This window comes from Palaemon carinicauda, unplaced genomic scaffold (genome assembly GCF_036898095.1).
Source record: "Palaemon carinicauda isolate YSFRI2023 unplaced genomic scaffold, ASM3689809v2 scaffold18, whole genome shotgun sequence".
NCBI lineage: Eukaryota > Metazoa > Arthropoda > Malacostraca > Decapoda > Palaemonidae > Palaemon > Palaemon carinicauda.
Window position 1 is genome coordinate 432,616 of NW_027169369.1, and position 18,442 is coordinate 451,057.

An 18,442-nucleotide genomic window follows, 5' to 3' on the forward strand; every position below is an offset into this window, starting at 1 on the left:
TGTTGGTCAAGTCATCCAACTGAAGCCGATCTTTTCATAATCTAGATTATTCCATTCAATGATTAAGATAAATTCTGGAAAAGAGTAGTGTTTTCAGTAAAGCCCACAAGGTGTACTGTAAGCGTTATTTTACTTTATTTTAGATTTAGAACTAATTCCGCTTGTTGCGTCAGTGTTATAGTTCCCTTCACTACGCAGCTAAAGTTATTCAAAATAAGATTCCTAAATCTCCACAGAAGAAAATAAGAGGTGTTCCTGGTGTGAATGGAATGCTCTTAGTTATGGTATTTTACTGAAACTATATTCTTTAACTTGTAAAGACGTTTGAAACACAAGTAATTCCATATGAAAAACCTCATTTCATAAGGAAATAAAGCACAAGAACAACTCCCAGAATGCCTAAATTAAATAACCCCTTCTAACATACCTGGAATAGTAATACAGTAGTTAAGAATATTCCTATCCCAGCATCTTCGCCAACTTGTCTTCTGGTTGGATGGTATAAAATCAGAGACTTCTTATTGAAATACGTTTAATGTTTGAAGCTTAGATTACAGCTCTACTCTGTGACTTGTCTAAGAACTTGTGACTCTCGAGTGAAAGTATGTAAACAAAACTCGCACACATGCATACAAAAAACAAAAATGACCATCACTCTCAAAACTCGGGATCCTCCTGCAATGCAAAAGTAAGAAGAATCACATCCTAACTTTAGGACAACTAATTAATGATTAAATCCTTTACCTTCTGTTGTTAGGCAAAACCAAAGCGATTAATCATTATCGGTAATTACCATCCGGATGTGGGAACAACCGACCTCTCTCTGTGAGAGAGAGAGAGAGAGAGAGAGAGAGAGAGAGAGAGAGAGAGAGAGAGAGAGAGAGTGAGTGTGTGTATGTCTCTGTGTGAGAGAGAGAGAGAGAGAGAGAGAGAGAGAGAGAGAGAGAGAGAGAGAGAGAGAGAGAGAGAGAGAGAGAGAGAGTGTGTCTGTGTGTGTATGAGAGAGAGAGAGAGAGAGAGAGAGAGAGAGAGAGAGAGAGAGAGAGAGAGAGAGTGTGTGTGTGTGTGTGTCTATGAGAGAGAGAGAGAGTCTGTGTGTGTGTATAGAGAGAGAGAGAGTGTGTGTGTGTGTGTGTCTATGAGAGAGATATAGAGTCTGTGTGTGTATGAGAGAGAGAGAGAGAGAGAGAGAGAGAGAGAGAGAGAGAGAGATGAGAGAGAGAGGAGAGAGAGAGAGAGAGCGTGTATGTTTGTGTATTTCCAAAGATCTACTAGTCCAGACCACCCATACTACATACTAGGTTGGTAAATAAAAAAGCTCCATCATCTGTCCAGAGACTTATAAAACTCCACACATAAATAATCAATTTTGTCAATACAAAAGTCATCTCACTCTCGAGAACTATTTCAGCGATCCCAGTGAAATACTGAACGGGAATTACGTTAATCTAGACAATTTTGCTGAAGGCGATTGATGGGAGCAGGAATGTATTATAAGGAAGTTATGATATAAATTTTCACTTTCAAAGCAAAAGATAAAAGCTTTATGCTGTAAATTAATTAACTCTCTTCATTCTCTCGAGTATAACTGTCCCGTACCAAGGGAATTATGTTACCAACACATAATCCCTCAAATAAAAGGTTTAAATTTTAGAGAAATGAATATATAAGTTCTCAGATGTCCGTTTATCAAAGTAACCCAAATAAGACGAAATGTGAAAATGGACGACTTGACCAATCAGAGCTTTTCTTTTATCATATCTCGAGGACTAAGAGTTAAGGAAGAGGAAAATAAAGGTGATCAAGATTACGGACCTCCTCGTGAAAAGATTAAGATAAATCGAGATTGAAGATTGAACAGGTGATATAGTATATAGTTTAAATAGTATATTATAAATATGATAATTCTGGAAGTCCTATTGCCTTGTTAATTGCTCTACAATTCTGAAGTTTTCCAACTATTTTTGTATGACAAGAAAGAAAGAATGAACAGTTTAGAAAAAAAAATCAAATTATATTAATTTTCCCAAAACAAAATTTTTTTTTATACTAAATAAAATTGAAAAATGAAAATTATGTTTTAATAAATTTAGAATAGAATTGAATTAATACTTTATTCACATAAATGTTTAGAAACAATACATAAAAGTTTCAAACTTTTATGAGTTGAATCCGTTTCTGTTCGCGCCGACAAGAGCTCTCCAGCCTTCTAAGTTCAGCAGCACCGGACTTGGCAACACCTGGATGGGTGGACTTTTATCCACTCTGTCACTAGGACCTCTCAACTTTGGTTGAAGAGGCCGCATATAAGAAAGAATCCAGTTATTTACTTTGGCTTTTGTGCTAAATAAATAACTGTTGTTGACCTTAGTGACTAGCCCAATTCCATCCAGTATGGCTGATGATGGGCACGACAGTCTCCGCACTTACAGAAGGAGTTTGTACCCCACCTGGATAAATCCCTGCAAGAATGGGGCTCAGCAGTGCAAGTGCAATCGCTGCCTGAGGTACCAGAACTACAGGCAGCAGCTAGCAGACCACATAGGGTTCAAAATAAGGGACCCAACGGTGCTCTCTCACAGGAAAACATGCAATTGTTTTCAGTGCTATACCCTGGTGCTTGAGAGCATCTACCACCTCCTGCAAAGGAAGCACAGGCCAGGATATATGGATATACCATCCTACCCTCCACAGCCTCCTTATCCAGACATTTTCCAGAGGAAATACCGAGTGCAAGCACGGTATAAAGAGACAGTGTCTGCACCCAGTTGCAGCAACTCTCTCCCCTTTGAACGGGACTGTGACTGCCAGTCATGTGTGTATGCTATTTGGAGCAACACTGTAGGCCACAGCTCCCCCACTCGTGCCAAACCAGCCAAGGACTCTGAAGACTCACCTATCCCGGAGCCACCCACTCCATCTCTAGCACCAGCTGTCCAGAAGACACCTGAAAAGATGGAAGCAGAGGACGCTCCACTCACCGCAACTCCGGAACCTGAGACCAACGTTTCAACCATGGATCTAGACCTGACTGCACCGCAACTAGCAGAACTGCACCCTGAGGATTGCAACTGCACTCCATGCCTCTCACAGCTCCTAATGGAGGCTCAGGCAATCACCGAAAATGACCCAAGCTTGGACCTAAACTTGGCCGCTGCTGAGGGACCACAACCACCTGTCAGCCAACCCAAACAGCTTGTCAAATTCAAGATGGCAGCTGTAGAAGGTTCACCGTCATATGCAGCAGTTGCTGCTATTGCCACCGCCAACGCTGGCATCAAGATCACAGCCAGGGCCAACCTGAAAGGGGATTTAATTATATCCCCGAAGGACCTTGCCAGCGTCAACATCCTCCAACAGGAAACCTCCCTGACCCTCCTGGACCCCGAGAAGAGACTCAGACAGGCAGTGATCTATCGGTTTCCTGTCAACATGCCACTGTCATTCGTCACCGACTGCAGCAATGTTGCAAAAGCCGAGAGGAAGCTGGACCACCGCAAACTTCCCACCAAGGAAGTATCAGTCACCTTTATAGGGCAAGTCCCTAAAGCACTGGATTTGGGCCTCTGGGGGAAGTTTCCCATCAGAAGTCCACAGCGAGAACCACTACGCTGTTACAACTGCCAGCGCTATGGACACCAGAAAGAAGAGTGCAGGAACCCTACAATATGCGGAGTCTGCAGCCACCGCCATCCCACACAGGACTGCATTGACGCACACCGGAATGGGACAAAAACCCAGGCAAAATGTCCCAATTGTGCGGGACGTCACCATGCATGGAACAAGAAGTGCCCTGAATTCTTGAAGAGGCTACCAACCCCACTGGCAGCCCCACCGACCAAACCTGAGGCTGCACCAAGGCAGACACTTAACAAACCTGAGGCTGCACCAAGGCAGGCACCGAAACCCCAGAGGATTCAGCGAACCAGGCCTCCCAGACGACAATCCGAGACTCCTCCTCCAGGAGCCCCTACTGCAGCCACGGACCAAGAACCCAGCACTGTTGTTAGCCCAGTTGAAGAGCCAACCTCCAGCGCTGTGAAATCTCCTCCCCAACCCCCAGCAATATCTGCCATCTTATCCCTGGCAGAGGCCCTGCCAGTGGACACCTTGATCCCCCTAGTACTGCAACTACTAGTTAAAGTCTGCTCCCTTGCTAAGACTCCCTCCTCTGTAATTCATTCCCTCCTCAGTCCCTTAGTTTCACCCTCCCCGGTGCAGAGATAGGCATCTATGCTTAAATCTGCCACTTTTTCCTACTACTCGAATTCTTCTCTCCTCTCCCAGTCTCTCCTACTTACTGGGACTTACTACTATCAGCACTTTTACCTACTACTAAAACCTTTCATTTCGGTTCCAAATGGTCCTGATTTTTTGGTCCGCAAGGTCATGCTCTTGGTGCTGAGCGACCACACTGGCAACCACGCTCAAGGGGCTGAGCAGTTGCAAGACCTATCCTTGCCAACCTAGCGACTATGCTCAAGGGGCTGAGCGGTCGCACCTGCAGCTACGCTCAAGGAGCTGAGCGGCTGCAAATCCAGACTTGAGAGACTGGTACTGCTGTGACACTATTGCCTACTTAGGGCAATAAATACTACGGGCTGCTACACAAAAGCCCGTGTCCAGCAGTAAGGCTGGGCAATTTTAACTTACTACCTATTTTTTGTGTTTGATCACCTACGGGCCGAACAATACAAAGGCCCGTGCCAACAAGATATGTTGGCTTTAATACACCAACAACAACAACAACAGGTGGATTAATAATGATTCTTAATCCATAAAAGTGTAATTTTGAAAGGGGTGAGTGACAACACAGCCCTTGAGAATAGTGTTGAACTTTCTAAGGTTCAACTGCGTTGAAATTTGAAATCAGCATTGAACCGGGAAGGCTGAGAAAGATACTAACCACTAACAGCTGAGCTAACTCTTATCCTATGCCATTTATGAGTGTGGTGTGTGGGTTCATCATGGGAAAACCTTACTCTTAAAATACTCTAATAGTTTGACAAGATAAAGCATGATCCTAGAATTTTTCACAAACGATATAGCCTGAGTATAAAAATACACAAAATGTGTAATGATGGGGGAATATGTCTTGGAGCATATTAACAATAAATAAAACTAATTTTGTAATCACTAGAACTTTGCATCTCCTACGAAAAAGGTTGAGCTTACACACACACACACACACACATATATATATATATATATATATATATATATATATATATATATATATATATATATATATATATATATATATATTCTTCCTTTATAGTGAGCATTAATACAGAAGCATATGATAGGATAATTTTACTCGGGAAAATTCATATTTCGATGAATCTGAGAAGGAACCAGTTTTTCTTTCGGAAATGTCTCCCTAAAACATACAGCAAAGAATTAGCTGAGGGGGATAGGAGCTCTATATAATCACTGAAGGGCACAACACTGGCAATAACTTTGGTGATGAAGTTAATGAACATTCACTAGGAAAAAGCTTAATCATCTGTCGATATATCTCAGATACTCCATATTTGACTATACACTTTTTATGCCTAATTAAGTTTTCTTTACTAAAGCCATCTCACTCTGGGGCTCTATTTCGGATCTGAAATGTTGGACAAGAGTTTACGTTAATGTAGACAATTTTGCTGAAGGCGATGGATGGGAAGAGTGATGTATTATAGGAAGGTGAAAAAATGAAGGATCTCCAACTTCGAAACACAGGAACAAACCTTACACTTGCTAATATCCTTAACATAGGTTACTCCCTTCAATATCTCGAGTTTAACTATCCCGTACTAGATGCTTATAATACAAACATATCAATCAAAAGAGAGAGGTTTTAATTTTAGAGAATTAAATCTATAAGTTTTTGGATGTTCGTTTATCAAAGTAACCAAAGATAAAAATGGATGTCTTGGCCAACCCAGGCACAGTTTTCCATTATCAGGAGGACAAAGGGACAAGGAAAAAGAGTTAACTCGTAAATAAGAATTAGGTAAAGTAAAATGGAAGATTAAATCCGTATCATATTATATATTTAAGTTGGTAAAGTAAGATTAAAGTAGGATAGGTATTGAAGGTCAGAGGTGTCTGGTTTCAGTTAGAGTTTCCTCAGAATAGATACTCACCAGAACATCAGCCGGGCAGGCCAAACCCACCACTGTGGTGACCAACCACAGCAGTGGCCTCAGAATAAACAGCTTAAACTTACTGTCCCGGGTGGGGATTGATATGCCTACATGCCAATGCAAGGCAAACACGTTATAACTGTACAAGCCAGCAGGCAATGTAAGCCTGGAAGTCTCATTGCTTTGTAAATTGAATATCCCTTATGACATTCTTCATAGCATTTATGCTTTTCTGAAACGTGTTATAATTCTGAAGTGTTCAAAACAATTTCTTGATGACAAAATAAGAGGGAAAACTGAAATCTAATAATATGAACATCGTAAATAAATATTGGTGGTTTCAAGGTAAAATGTACAGAAAAAATGTTTTCTCATCCTAACACTTATAAACAGTTTTTCATATATTTTTTTCATTAGCATAAATGATTGGAAGCAACAGAAATAATGTTTATGATTTTGATCATTCCCTTACCATAATGTAAACAAAGCGCCCTATATGGCATAACAAAACTAAATGGTGTTATTCTGTCATCTGTGCCTTGTAACCTTAGCTGGACATTAAAACACAACGAGTTTGATGGTGTTTTGTTGATCCGTCTTAGGAAGGTAGATAAAAAGTATTATAAAAACTCTGTAATTAAGGAAGGAGAAATATCACATTTAATCCAAAAGGAAACCTTAACAGGTTATAGGCCAGACCATCAAAAGAGAAATTAGTTTCGTCAAAGATGGGAAATTTTTAGAACAACATTGTTACTACACTGATGACTGACTACAAGAGTACTATGACGCAGCAAGGTACACAAAATTTTTGTGATAGTGTAACTTACTTGTCCTTTCATTCATAAACCCGCTCATGCCACGTGGTGCAATACATCCCAACTGGCTGCTCACTCCCTTATCCTTTAGTATCTCCGCTATGTCTACCGATGTCAGTTACTCACTCTGCTCCTCTTGTATAACTAGGCTCTCCCCTAAGTCTACTACTCATATAATTCTCACTGTATCACTGAGATTGCTCGTTTTTGTCTTTTGTCTTTGCAGATCCTCACGCTGATCATTTTCCAATACCTGTTACACTTCATTCACTACTGTTTCATGAACATCATATTGTATTGTCGGTCAAGGCAGATCCACAGACCAATCCAAACCATCATCTTGCTAGGTACTACATATGCACAATTCCGTGACCTTATGTCTAGTACATGCAGTGGTATTCCATCCACCTCTGCTGACAGTAGGTGACAGAACACCAGTGATTCTCCCTTTTCCAAACTGTGTCACGGCGTCACTTGACGGTTTTACCCACACAGCATCACTCACTTTATATGCTCTTATGGCAACTGGTTGCTCTCATAGCGTCTCATATTCTCCATGCAGCCTCATGATATATCCATACCGTATGTTAGCAGTAGCAGTCTCTTCCTCACAATCCTCTTGTGGTGTGATATTATAGAAATACACAGCCTCGCCTATTGAATGCTGTTTCCTTGTAGCTTTCACGGTCACTGTCTTGTGACATCTCTGCCACACCAATACCTGATGCTAGATAAGCATATCTGAACCTCACATTTACATCTCACTTATCAGTGAACTCTACAAATTTAGTGCTTTTCAAGGTTGTGTTATTATCTCTCAGAATCTTTTCTGGGCCTCCACGTTCAAAGAAAATATTTTCTAGCTGCTCTATCATACACGCGCTAGCTTATATATGCAACCGACGCCATATAGCAAAATGCGATAGACCAAATTCTATAACTGTCAGGTAATTTTGCCCACGATAGTGCGTTATGTCCATCTCTATCTGCTGCCATACTTCTATTACTTCACTTCACAGTTGCCTGGTCAATGGACTAAAACACTTCGCAACCTTTTACCACATCATTAACTAGTCGACAGTAAACTATAGCAACTGGTCTTTGTGTAAAATAAAGAGTTCGCCAAACCCCAGTGTGTCTTATCTTATGGTACACCCGTCTTACCAGATTATACACTATCTCCCAAAGCAGCACATAGCGATGGCATTGCATATGTCTCTCTTAATCATTTCATTGGTATGCGAGTCAACAATTCAGCCTTGTTCTTATGAGAATGAACCAGTGATATGAATGCTGTTAACTTGCTCTCCTCTACTAATGCTTTTACTATTGCAACCCTATGCCAAATTAATATTTCATTAGCTGCTTTTGATTTTAATTGACTCTTTCCTGTCAATCCTTTTTGTATCCACTGATGCAGAGTTGCAGAGTCGGTCTTTTTTTTTCCTGAGCCATCACTTCTCCTACTAACACAAGTTTCATTCCTTTTATTAATGTATCTAACACTGCCATATTAATATGCCCAGCTTCATCCTTTCTCAGCCAGCATGCATCCTCTACCACATATTTTCCGATCTCTACCACAGCACCCAAGGCCAATGAACCTGCATCAACCCAGAGTGTCGCTGACCTTTCACGAAAATTTCCCCATGGTTTGACTCGCTTTGCGCTTAATGAATGCCGCACTTACTCGTAGCCATCCAAACACAGGGTGATGACTAACTAGTTTCCCACAAACAGAAAACACTTCGCGACGTGTCATTTGCTCTGGTACATCTGACACATTACCATTCCTACGCCACTGAGTCTTGCCATTCTTTCACTACACCTGCAGTCCAAACGCTCGTGTATATTCCTGCTTAGATGACAACCCATATTTCTCCAAATTAATAATTACATATTTTACTACTACCGTACCCTCACGAACTAGTACACCATCTACATATGCCGACGTAGTACCATCACACACTACTGAGTTCTGCTCCAACACTTTATTAATCACCGTTTTCATCACCAGTGGGGCAACATTTAAGCCAAATCCAAACTTGTAAGGCCATACCTCTTACCTCCTAACATAACTTTTTGGTATGACCATAATCTCTCCTCCACTCATATTTGCAAATAAACCTTGGCAAGATTAATCAATGTTACATTGACCGCCATATTTCGCCATTCACATAGCTTGCCTGCGCATACACCCTCATATCCTGTATGGGCATCAATGTGAGTATTGACCTCACGAAAGTCCATCACCAGCCTCACCTTATCCTAACTAGGCTGGATAATTGTCTTCAACGGAATTCAGCCTTTAGCAGAGACATTCTTACCCTTGTCATACGGCTGCCGCCAGCCCCGCTGGATACGCTCCTGCAACTCTTCCTCATATCTCTGTTGTGCCTCAGGTGGGACTGTGTATTCACATCTCGTATTCTTCAGCACTACTGGATCTTGATCGTCTCTTCATTTCCTGGCCTTCGGCCAACAATTAGCAAAAGGTTCAAAAGTAACTCAGTAAGCCATAAACACTGTTCCATACAAGAAAAGTTTGTATTTCTTCTGTTATCTTAAATATTGATAATTATTACATTTTAATGTAAAATAAATTGTGTATAATTGCATATGTATAATTTCCAGGAGTCGCAGATGATGTATTAAACCCTTCCCAATTCAGTCCTACTAAAAACCTGAGAGAGAGTACATTCCTGATTTTGATCTCTGATATTCACTTATTTTTATATTCATTTTTCTCGTATTAGGCAAGAATTTTACCATTTCAAAAAGGAAAAGACAATTTCAACATCTTGCTAACATAAGGAAGAAGAAAATTTGCTCTATTAAGAGTTGAAAAGAGGGTAATATTTATAGTGCAGAGAGAGAGAGAGAGTTGTGTGGATCGAAAAGGGACGGCCTTGCCATTCATTTTCATTCATTCATGTAAATTGCCATGCATATAGCATGACACGGGCTCTTGTTGTAGGACAGCCCGTAAACGATTGGTTCTGTAAAGGGAGATAACTCCAGAGGAGTAAAAAATTGTATTATGAAAAGGAATGTTAGGTCAGGAACAGGAAAAAGGATGAAGGATGAGGGGTAAGGATGATGAATGAGGGATGGGAATGGGAATGGAATTGATAAGACATGAAAAGGGGTAGAAAGTAACCCGGAAAAGGGGGCTCCTTTTTAGGTCCACGAAAGAAAGTTTTTAGTCAGAGAAAAAAGTATTGATAGTAGCAAGTCCCAGTAAGTAAAAGAGACTGGGAGAGGAGAGAGGGATTTTTAGTAGGATAGAATAGGAGTAGGTTTAAATCGAAGGCTTTTTAGACATTTTTCTAAATGATGGAAGAAATGGAGGCTAACGATCCGGTGAGGAGCATTTCTTCAGATGAAACTGAATCCAGACACCCTTAACTTCATCAGTACAATAACCTTAACAAGAAAATAAGTGGTGTTCCAGGTGTACTTAGCCCAGTCTTATTCTGCATCTATACTATTGGTCTATCAAGATTGCTACAAAGGCATGGTGTGAAGTTCAAATTATTACTTCTCCATTAAACGGATTTTGAGCGAAGCGAAAAATCTATTTATGGGTAATATCGCCATGTCGTCCTGATGGATGGTTCCTTTAGGTAGCTTTCTAAGGGATATTTGGTTAAATTGATACTCCCAGAGAATTGACCACAGGTCTCCAGAATTCTGATCAGCTTGTCGAATTTGGTGTCAGAGGAAACCTTCTGAAGTGGATAAAAGGTTCTCTCAGTAACCGAAAATCGCGTGTTTTCTTTAAGGGTGCATGTAGCTCCTATGAAAATTTTGAGCTTGGCACACCTCAGGACGGTGTATTGAGACCACTTCTTTTCAATATACTTATGCACCGTGTACTGTCTCTCCTCCCTGCTATCCCTGGAACCACTGTAACCTGCTATGCTGATGATGTCTGCATCCACTCCACTACCCCTCGAGACCTTCAGCGTGTCCTTCAAGACTTCGAAAGGTCCTGTACCTCCTGTGGCCTCATACTCTCCCCAGAAAAAAGCAGAATCTTCTCTGCGCGGAACCTCCGAGACCTGCCAGTGTTCACTATGGGTGGGAATATTATACCTCACTGCACACAGTATACATATCTAGGTGCACCAGTCAGGATCACCCTTGCTATACCCGCATGACAATGAATCCACACCATGGTGAAAAACCTTCTTGATCAACTGGAGCCTCGCTTCACTCCCATCAAGTGGCTTGCGACCAGGGCCACAGGTATATTTATCCCCGTGGCTAAAACCCTATATATATCCTCTTCTTAAGGTCAGTTGTTGACTATTTATCTCCTGCTTTAATTCAATTACCAAGACAGACATTACAACCTCTAGAACTGTTCCAAAATAGAGTAATGAGGTTTATCCTAGGATGCCCTCCTTCCACTCGGATAGTCAACATGCAGACCGAACTCATGTTACCTCCATTAATAGAGAGAATTTATGCCAATGTAACTTTGTTTTCTGTTAAATGTCTACACTCTCCACAATTTACTTCAAACTTCTCTGCTGTTCTCAGAGCAGCACTTGACGAAGATGGACCAAGACCTCAACTCCGGCCAGGGGGCCATAACCTAGTTAGGGCAGTATGTGAAAATCTTCGACACCTTGATATCGGTGTACCTGAGCAAGCAGTCATCCAAGATTTGCCACCATGGTGGGTTCCTAATCCTGTTGTCACTTTCACACCAACCTCTAAAGATGCCCATACCAGTCTACAGAAATAGCTGGTTTTGGAAACAATATCCAAAGTGTCAATTTCAGTTCCTGCAGGACACCACGTCTACGTTGACGGCTCAATACAGGCAGATGGAAGTGCAGCATGTGCTATGTTCTCCCCAACTTTAGAACCTCCTGAGGGTGGGTGGCATGGTCGCAGGTTGCCAAACTCATCCAGTTCCACTTATTGCGAACTTCAAGGTATATGGGATGCAGTAACTCTACTTGTTAGAAGAAATGTGAAAGGATTGGTGATCTGTGACTCCAAATCTGCACTCCAGGCACTGACATTTTCTAGGCCTAGCTGTGGCCGTGTTGTGCGAGACATACTGTGTCAACTCGCTGCTGCTTACAATGCCTCGCTTGACGTGTCCTTCATGTGGATACCCTCCCATATTGGGCTCGCTGGGAATGATATGGTGGACAGTCTTGCTAAAGCTGCCTGCACGCTGGACCTTGATGACAGAAATGATGAGCCCTCACTTCGCTGCCTTAAACATAGAATATATTCAGCAGCTTTTGCCTGTACAGTACAGCGTAGGGATGCAGAGAGGGGCACTAGTGTTTCCATACAACATCATGATAACTTTCTGCATAGCCGTCACAAGTACCGGCGTCGTGGACTCATGGTGCGTAGGCATAATGTCGTAAGTGCCAGGATAAGGTTGGGATATCGTCCTGTGTGGCAGGTTGGACAGACACTAGATATACCACACTACACCTCATGTAAACTGTGTAACCTTGCTAATGCCAATAATCTTGAACACTACTGCCCTCATTGCCCCACTGTCAGGAATCTGTTACCTCAAGGACAAAATTTACTTCAAACCTGTCAATATTCACTCAAAGATGACCACCTAGATGTAATTTTGACTCGTCATCCACACTTTGGTGGCTGCTAAACTGTCTTTTGCAGTTGTTGTGATAGTGGAATACGAACTCATATATGTTATTTTTGTAAATGATATACCGATGATTCAATGCTGTAATTTTTTTTTCTTTTTCCTGTTAATTTCTGATGTACTGTACGTAACTTTGTTTGACATCGTTGGTCGTAATAAATTTATTAAATAATCGTAAGTGACAGGATAAGGCTGGGATATCGTCCTGTGTGGCAGGTTGGACAGACACTAGATATACCACACTACACCTCATGTAAACTGTGTAACCTTGATAATGCCAGTAACCTTAAACACTATTGCCTTCATTACCCTACTGTCAGGAATCTGTTACCTCAAGGACAAAAAATTTACTTCAAACCTGTCAATATTCACTCAAAGATGACCACGTAGACGTAATTTTGACTCGTCATCCACACTTTGGTGGCTGCTAAACTGTCTTTTGCAGTTGTTGTGATAATGGAATACGATCTCATATATGTTATTTTTATAACTGATACACTGATGATTCAATGCTGTAATTTTTCTTTTTATGTTGATTTCTGATGTACTGTATGTAATTGTCAATATGTAACTTTGTTTGACGTCTTTGGGCGTAATAAATTTATTAAATAATAATCTCTCTCTCTCTCTCTCTCTCTCTCTCTCTCTCTCTCTCTCTCTCTCTCTCTCTCTCTCTCTCTCTCTCTCTCTTTAAATTGATGTCTCAGAATTGTGTAAAAATAATTTATAATATTGTCGGGAGTTTCGAACTGATCACCATTTAACTCCACAAACGCTACGTTAAATTCAGCTAAGATTGGAAGATCTCGCAGGCTTTGCTGCCAATGACTGTGGTCCAATACGTGACAGTATTGGGGCATAAAATTTAACCACCTGTTGGGGAAGGAGCGGGTGTCAGAGAAACTAAGTGTTTGTTATTTACGAATCAAAGAATTCGTCTCGTATTATTGCACCACGATAAAAATATCGATGTATATGTTTAGAACCAAGGACTCTCTAGTTTTGTGGATTATAGCAAATTATGGCCTTCAGCCGAAGCATTAAGCTCATCCTTCGATCTAAAGTAAGACTTTAACAGTTTCTCAGTCTTGTGGTCGATAAAGAAGCTTTATCAGACCCCTTATAAATAAATAACATAAGAATTCCCTCCCCTCTCCCAGGGACACTTTAGTTAGCGCGGGAGACCGAAGTTTTCTTCGGAACTGCCCAGAGCTACGGTTGTCCTCTCTGCCTATCTCCCCAGAACAAGTAAGTCCATTTTATTGGTACTCTCCCTCTGCTCCAAACTGCGTGAAACCAGATCGGTTCTCCCTAGTCTTTTTCTGAGTGCCAAGTGTTTTTTTATATATGTCTGTATCTTTGTGATCCCAGTGATTGGGGATTAGATTTTTTTACTTAGATATGTCAGAGAACCTTGGTAGGTGTTCTTCCAAGGTATTATATTGAAATTTAGTGTATTTAGTTCTTTTTTTTAGTCCGACGTGGACTTAGTGCCCCACGGGCACATGTTACAGACCCCCAAGGGAGATAGTCTCATTTATCAATTAGTTCAAACGTATTAGTGTGTAATTTCCTTGTTAAATAGTTATTTTTGTAATAAATCTGTAAAGTGTATTCATATTTTATTTAATCTTGGACAGTTTTAGGAGGCTAACCTCTTCAAGGTCTTGTTATCGGCCCACACCCTCGGGCCTAGAGTCATACTTGTAATAAGTTGGAGAAAATTCACGACATTTGGTCCTTTGAACCGGATAACAAGTGCCTCCCAGAGCTAGAAGGGAAATCAGTAAAGTATGACCTTTATGGTAGCCCTGATAGGACATAGCCAGCTCCTCCCGAATCTGCCGCAATGTTCAGGTAACGAGGTAGAAATTTAACGAAGGCCAGGGGGTCTGGTCAATCAATTCCTAAATGACGATTTGCAATATTGGCGGAAGAGGTATGATCTGATTGTCTTGTACCTGGGAGGGAACGACCTGGCCACCGACCACCCCAAAACCGTGTGGGATAACTTAAGGGTCCTGGTTGAACGGTTCAGGAACATTACAGAAATTATAGCTATTTGTGACGCTGAGGTTAGGGAGTACCTACCTGACAATAGGTTCGCTGTCAATCCGACCGAGTATATAAGCAAGGTAAAGAACTTTAACGTGAGTCTCCAAGTATTGTTTAAAGAGGCATCGGTACGGTGTGAGACACCTGCTGATGGATTCAAGAGCCTACCGCGAGGGCAGGGTAGGGGACGGAGTCCACTTCGATCAAACGGTTCGCAATGCTTTCCTCAACCGTTTGATGAGGCTGATCAGGAGAGAGAGGGAGAGACGTAACAATTAAAGTCCTCAGCGTCCCGAAGTGCGATCGACCGCGTGTGCCTCTGGTTTTTTGTGCCCCCACCTTTTTAACATAAATATAATTCTCTTTCTTCCTAGTTTGCAAAACCCCCCTAAAATAGAGTAAAGTTAGTCAAAATGGCGGTGGCCACGATCGTACACATCGAGGCGTCAATGGGCCTCATAGTCGAGTTACTGAGTGAAACACAACGTGCATTAGTAGAAACCTACTCTGAATCAGTGTACCAGAATCTGGTCACGGAATTACAAGAGGAGGTAAGACAGCTAAGAGAGCTGTATAAGAATCCATATGTTAAACTAGAACCTAGTTTAGAAGCCCGAATCAGGCACACGTTGGAAGAAGCTACGCGAGCTTCTACCCTTCTATATAACCACTCCAACGGGGAATGTTTCCCTCCCCCGATTGAAGCCGCTGCCTCTCCCCATGTTTGAAGGGGAAGTGCAAGAATATGCTTCATTTCGAGAGCTCTTTACGATACATGTAGATCGATGAGCAGATTTAGATGATGTATCTAAATTCACATATATATCTGTTGGTGACCTTAGGCAGAGAGCCGCTTAGGATAGTGAAATCTCTAAGTGTAACCGCCGCAAACTATAAAATAGCGTTGGATCTTTTAGATAAACAGTATGGTAATGTCCATCTGACACTCGTAATTTTGCACAGAAAGTTGGCTAATATCTTTGTACCCTCTTTAGATCCTGTAGAGCTGAAAAGGTTCCGTTTCAAATTAACGATTATAATTGAGCAAATCAAGAGGCTAAGTAGTAATGATATAGGCCATGGTATGGTCATGAGCCTCATTAATCAAAAGCTGTCTGAAGGGAAGCTCTACAGGAAAGTGGTCGAGCATCTAAGAAAGTGTGACTATACGTTAGATAAGTTCTTTGACGCGATAGATTTCATTATCAGAATGCTCGAGGACGATGCCTTGCAACGAGGAGATAAACTTGAACCTGGCAAGAAAGTAGACATCAGTGTAAGAGCGAAGACAAAACCTGTCTACACTAATTCTTGTCCCTTTTGTAACGAACTGCACCTGTCTCACGGATGCCGACAAGTAATTGACGTGATTGCTAGATGTCGCATTTTGCTAAAAAGGGGCCTCTGTTTCAATTGTCCAAAGTCTGGTCATCGAAGTGATAAGTGTCCCGTCCCAAACTCTTGTAAAAATTGTAATGCTAACCACCACACAGCCATTTGTGACAATTATAATGCGGGAAGACGACCACAATCAGGTCCAAGTAATAGTAGTAGTCCGTCTACAACGTCCCGCCCCTTAGTAAATGCGACACCTCGACAGCACGAAACTGCCCCCCCGCCCATCTAAAGATAAAGTGGAATCCAAACAGTGCAAAAGTGCAAAGATCGCACATACTTCCGACGTGGACCTCCCATGTACCATCTTGCCAACGGCTATGCCCGAAGTCAATCATAAACAAGGTAGCAAGCGAGTCCGCTTATTCCTCGATTCAGGAAGCCAAAAGAGCTTCATATCTGCGAAAACCGCGAAACAATTAGGCCTACCAGTAGTAGGAAGGGTAGCATTGAACATAGCTCCGTTTGGCTCCGCAGAAATAAGCGGAAAATATGATGTCGTAAGCTGTAGGGTAGAGATGGGAAAAAGAACAATACGAATGAAGCTGGTGGCACACGAAAACGTTGATGTCCCAATACATAACGCTGGTTATGTACAAGGCAGACAGCTTCTGTTGAGTAAGGGTGTCACATTAGCCGATCCAGAGAACAAGTCCGATGTGCTGAAAAATGTCCACATTTTAGTAGGGGCTGATTATTTTAGCTACTTCATCATAGGCATCGAGAAGGTTGATGGGATAAATTTTTTCCTGACCCATAATGGTATGTCGCCATATGGGAAGGTGCCGCAGTGGCTATTGGAAGTTAAAAGGATCGAACAGGTGAAAACGCTGAGAGTATGTAAAATATCGAGTGAGCCATAGCAGTTTGACGTAAATGAGTGGTGGCGTCTGGACCGTGTTGGCATCGCCCCATCAGAGCAATATACTGTTCGCGAGGCGGTAGCCATGCAAAAGGTGTCACAAAGTGTTGTAAAGAAACCTGGGGGATATCAGGTTAGCCTACCATTCGGGTTGGATGTTAGGCCAGATACGAACTATCGAAACGCTGTAGCGCAGTTAGAGTCGTTGCAAACTAAGTTCAGGAAGGACAGGGAATATTTTGATAAATATCAGGGAGTGATAAATAAATATCTTGAAGCAGGTTTTATATCAGAAGTGAAGGAACCCAAAGTTGAAGGGTATTATATGCCGCATTTTGGAATTAAGAAAGATAGCCGCACAACCCCCATCAGAATCGTGTTCAATGCCTCGGTGAAATCCAAGGGTCATAAATCATTGAAGGAATGCCTCTTACATGGCCCCAATCTGGTAGAATTAGCATATCATTTGCTCATAAGGTTCAGGTTGAACAAATATGCCATGCTAGCCGACATCAGCAAGGCTTTCCACCGTGTCTTGTTAGATCCTCAGGATGCCAAATACACACAATTTCTGTGGCGCGAGATATCAGGTCGAGTGCTCACCTTCGCCTTTAGAGTCGTGGTGTTCGGCATCACGGCGAGTCCGTTTTTGTTGCAACAAGTTTTAAATTGTCATTTCAAAAGGGAAGGTAGGCCAGATTTGGTGAAGTCCTTTTACGTAGATAATTATCTTAGTACTTTCGAGGATCTAGAGAGCATGAGGCAGGAGCATGAGTCTGTCAATAAGTTCTTAAGAGGGGCTGGTATGCCTTTAGAAGGGTGGGCGTCCAATCACTTAGCCTTCGATAGCGAGAAGCAGTGGAGTGAGCCGGTGAATGTGAAGGTGCTTGGGCTGCGATGGGCCCGGGACGTCGACAGATTGTGTGTTAAAGAAAGTAAGAGAATCAGTGAATTGGTGGAGTGATGGGTACCTACGAAGCGTAGGGTACTTTCCATGTTGGTCTTCATTTATGATCCTCTAGGTTTTGTAAGCTCAATATTTGTAAGAGGAAAACTTTTCCTCCAACAACTAAGGGAGGATAATATGGGTTGGGATGATGTGTTAAAGAGAGAGAAAGCTAGAGAAGCGAATGAGTTATTGAGTGAATTGAAAGCGGTGAGCGACATCACATTTCCAAGAGCAGTAGTTAAAAAAGGTTTAGAGCTCCATGTATTCACCGATGCCAGCAGTAAGGCATACGGCGCAGTAGCATATACTAGGGAAAATTGCAATCAGGTAAGCCTACTCACTAGTAAAATGAGGATCACTCCAAGGGGGATGAACTAGTTGACAATTCCCAAGCTGGAACTATTAACATTGTTGTTAGGCTGCAGATTAGCTAGGACACTCAAAGAGCTGATAGAGCCACGAGAGATAGTCATGTGGACCGACAGCAAGGTCACGTTGGCATGGGTAGCATCTCCCGATGCAAAGGACCACAAGAACATATTTATATCTAACCGAGTGGTGGAGATTGTTTTTCTTCAT

At 41.9% G+C, this 18,442-nt stretch overlaps 1 pseudogene; it reads left to right on the forward strand.

The window, feature by feature from the left end:
- The first annotated feature begins 644 nt into the window (after positions 1-644).
- LOC137635817 (uncharacterized) lies at positions 645-12,602 on the forward strand (annotated as a pseudogene).
- The last annotated feature ends 5,840 nt before the right edge of the window (positions 12,603-18,442 follow it).